Raw genomic sequence first — 4445 nt, forward strand, 5'->3', positions numbered from 1 at the left:
CCCCGCTGACAGCCCCCCAAAACCATCAGAACAGGGAGGGCCGAGCCCCCCCGACCCCCCCTAATGGAGGGTAGCCCCCCTATTAGGGACGTCACGGGAGGGCGACGGACCCGACCGTGCGAAGAGGCACTCAAGCAACTCAACGCACAGGGTGAGCAGACCGTGGCTTGACCCCACGACTACACACACGCACAACCCGCATGCCACCCGGGAACGAACGGAGGAACAACCTCGTTACTGCCCCCAGAATCACGGGGTCAAGGGCAAACCCAACCCCGTGGCAAGGCCGTAGCAGCGGAGCACGAAGGAAGACCCAGACCCACCAAAAGGACTGGACTCCCTGGAATGGGGGCCCGGAGAAGTCCATGATGCCAGCATCAAGACCCCACCAGGTGGGCACGTAGTGCCCCGCCCCCCACATCGCCAGCGTATTCGGACAAAGGCCCCTCAGTTACTGCACCTGGTATTCCCAGGCGGAACCAACCAGGCCAGAACCTGCCCAGCTTCCGAGATCGGACGAGACCGGGCGTGTTCAGGTCGGTATGGCCGTAAGCCGAGCGGGCCCCGTCCCCCCAATAGTACACCGCCTGGCACACTGACCCTGCAGAATAGGCAGTCAGCATGGCCGTAAGCACACAAAAAAGGTTAACCAACGGAAGCAGGCAGCGCACCGGGGAACAACCAGGCAACAGGCTGTTAACCCTAGCCTGGAGACTGCGGACGAGACAGGCGCCAGAGGGGACAGCTGAACACAGCCGCCCCGGCGGAAGGAGCGTAAGCTGGCGGTGTTGCATGACCAAGCCTCCATTTAACAACCCCCACCCAGAGGGGTCGAGGCAGAGAAGGCTGACACGATTGGCAGACGTCATGAACGTGCAGGGGCACCCTCAAACGGTGAACCCGGGAGTTGACACTGCTCCAACACACCAGGGAATCAACCACCTCGGTGTTACCCAATGCGGTGGTTGTTCCTATAACCCCTCAAGAAAAAACTCCAAAACACACCTGCGGGTATACACCGGCTATACCGCAGTACAAGTGTTTCAGTTTCCAAAAAGGGTTAACCCAGGCCTACGGGTCGCAAACATCACTTCGGACCGGGCCTGGCGGTACGGGAAGCACAGGGTCACCAGAGGAGGTCAAAAAACCACCCCCACAGGCCCCTCTTCGCCATGCGTGAGAGAGGAGCGAAAAATAATGGAGAACCAGCCCCTAAGCACCGTACCTGGTATTCCCCGGCGGTCTCCCAACCAAGTACTAACCAGGACCAACCTGTGTAGCGGCCGAGATCCGACGAGATCGAGCGCGTACAGAATGGCATGGCTGTAAGCCATGACGACAGTGCTGAGTAAAAACATACCCAACCAGGGTCTCCATAGCGCTTAACCCTGTGACACCCAGACCGACCTGGCATTTTTCCCCCTGAAAAAAGCCCAAGTCCCTCAGGGTACCAGAACAGCAGATCTGCATCCCCGGCGGACAACGGGTTCAACTGATCTGGACCAGCGTGACCAGAACCAGTCCCGTGCCCTAACCACGCCGACATGCCTACTCCAGGAGAAGGGCAGATATGCGTGTTGATCTTAACATGAAAAGAAGGCGCCACCCAGACGTCGGGACGAACCGCGCCTGGTGGCCCACCCCAAGGGCGTGAGACCCCACTACATATGTTCAGATCCATCCCGTCATCATCCCCCAGACATGAACGAGAATCCGTCGACAACCCACCCAGGTCATGGGATGTGGTCGCCGGAAGAGGAAAAACCCCCATCTCAGTTGCTTTATAAAAACGCTGTTTCAACCACAAGCAACTAAGGCGTGCCAGTCAATCGCCTGTTTACAGCGAGCTAGCACTATACGTGCGTCGGGACACACCCCCATCAATGAACAGGCTATTTAGACCTGTCATTGAATCCCCAAGGCGCCCAGGGGAACGACAAGAGGGGTGTGACACTCCCTAACTCCAACACTTCTGGAATAGAAAGAAGGAAGCATCAACAGTATGTATCCCAGTCTACACAGCCGGGGTAAAAAATGTTCACATTTTTACATCCCACCACCCTCCCATAGGAAAGAGACGGGGATCCCCAGAGAGACTTCCCACGCGAGCTGTACAGATTGAAAAGAATATATTGCACCTTGAGCCATGTAAAAAACTGGTTTTAGGGCCTCCGGGGAAGAGGCACCGAACCCATACACACTCAATAAACGAATTGAATCGAATATACATACAATAGAAAAGGACCCTTCTAGAGGGTCCACTCACTTTGACAATCTGAGGAGGAAGGCTCTGTACTCTGATGGAGGCTTCCTCACATGGAAGAAGGAGTCCGAACTCACAGAAGGCCTGAGTAGGCGCTTGGTGAGGAGGAGCCCTGACCACCCCCCCTGAAAACAGATCCATCACATGGACCTGAACAGCACACGGAAGTCCTACCAACAGAGACGCGCACGGTGACGTACTCTATGGCGGGGGAATTCCTGCGGTGCACACGCCCAATATACCAGGCCGTGGGACCAGGAACTCCCTCCCCCCCCCCCCCCCCCCCCCCGTAACGTGCCGAACCGCCACGTGACGGGAACCTTGAAGGACAGGGGGTGTACCCCTGACCGACAGAACAATGGGGAGAGGAAAGGTTACCAGTTCACCCCTTTACGACCCCACACCCATGATACGACGTAACGACAAAAAGAGAATATGACACAGTCATAGTCAGCTCTATGAAGCGTTTCACAGCTCCACACAGCGCACGAGCTAACCTGCTATCTGATTTTTACTAAGGAAAAACACAGAATAGAGAGGGCTCTAAGAACCCCGGTCCAACCTACACATGTGCTTCTGTGGCCAGTACAACCCAGTTGTAGGTCACATGACACACACAACCCATCATCACCTACAAAAAATGGCAAAAACACTCAACAGAGGAACGCCGTTTTTTTCACAATGAGAGAATACATCATTCTTGATTAGTATCGACCACAGGCCTTGCTAAGCACACATGACAGCAACCAAACCAATTTCCCTTTAGGAAATAAGTTTCTCCAGCAGATTTAGCACAACCTCAGCAATCAAGCTGAGAGTTACATCGTATCCCTACCACACAAAAGACACAATTAATGCACAACATGTCTGATAGGAGGTGATAAAGTCCCCAGGGAACCGGGGGGGGAAACACAATCCTCCTATTTTACCCTCAATACGGCCAGTTAAAACAGGAAAACCTGTTAATGTGTGAACTCACTGTTCATTGTCATTACAGTCTGAGAAAGAACATTCTTTTACTCACTTGTCACCAAGCATAGCTTCATAGGTTAGTTGCCTTAGTAGTGAGTACACGGTACACATAAACACCATGATGTTTCTCACACAACAACCAGATCAATACATCACGATCTGCACGGAGAAGCTAACTGCTAGTGACAAAAACAGCTCACACACAACCCGCAACGTATCTCAAATGCATTGCAACAACACACGTTTTGGGAAAAAACACCGTTATTCACAATACATTTAGCAAGGTAAAACCAGAAGACGTGTTATGAGGTCTGGCCAACCCCGTACCTGCCCGGAACGCAGATCAGCGAAGTGCAGTCACAAGTCACCGTAGAACACAGCCGTCCCGTGTTGTTCGATCCGGGCAGCGTCGCCGCTCCACCAGTCGCTACAGTCCTCTTTGTTGACGCAATCCCCGTCTAGGCTCAGGCAGGGTCGACGAACATCCCCTGTCAAGGATGACGTCGTGGTCAAGAGTGTAAAACATGTTAAAAATCAAAGCACGTTCAACAGAATAGCATCAAGCTAACGGCTGCTCCAACCGTTCGGGTGCTATTGCTTCCGCTCGCGAGACGCCGATCTACGACGCACGCGATCAGGAGCGAGCTCCCGGCGGCGCGCGAGAAGCCAAGCTACCCCGCGCCAGGCCACCGACCGGCTAACCGTAAGCTATGAACATGTAAACAATGACATAACACTCACCCAGACAGGCCGCCGTTCTGAACCCTCCTCACTTTTTAAGAGAAAAGAGAAAACAAGACGTCAACACCGCTTCACAACGGTGACATTAACACGTCCGGCGGAATCAGCACAGTACCAACTGGCCTGTATAGCTGACTTTGAACATGAATCTGCCGCTATCGCACATTACATGCACATATCCCCTCGTGAAGGAATACTCTCATTTGGATATGAAAGATGGGGTCTTAACACGGTGACAGAGAGAATCCACTCGTCCAGAACACACAGGGATCACCAGTGTCAATGGTCGCGGCCCACTAGTTAAAACTATAATGGTCGCCAGACCAAGGCCTTCTGTCGCCTAGACGGCTAAACAAAGGACCCTAGCCTGGGGCCGGTTTCCATAAACTTTGTCAAGTAGCCCCCATAGCACTAACAGACAAGTGGAGCCCGCCAGCAAACACTACTCACCCAACCTGGAACGCACCGC

This window comes from Notolepis coatsorum, assembly GCF_963971535.1.
Source record: "Notolepis coatsorum genome assembly, chromosome: 8".
In the NCBI taxonomy this organism is placed as follows: domain Eukaryota; kingdom Metazoa; phylum Chordata; class Actinopteri; order Aulopiformes; family Paralepididae; genus Notolepis; species Notolepis coatsorum.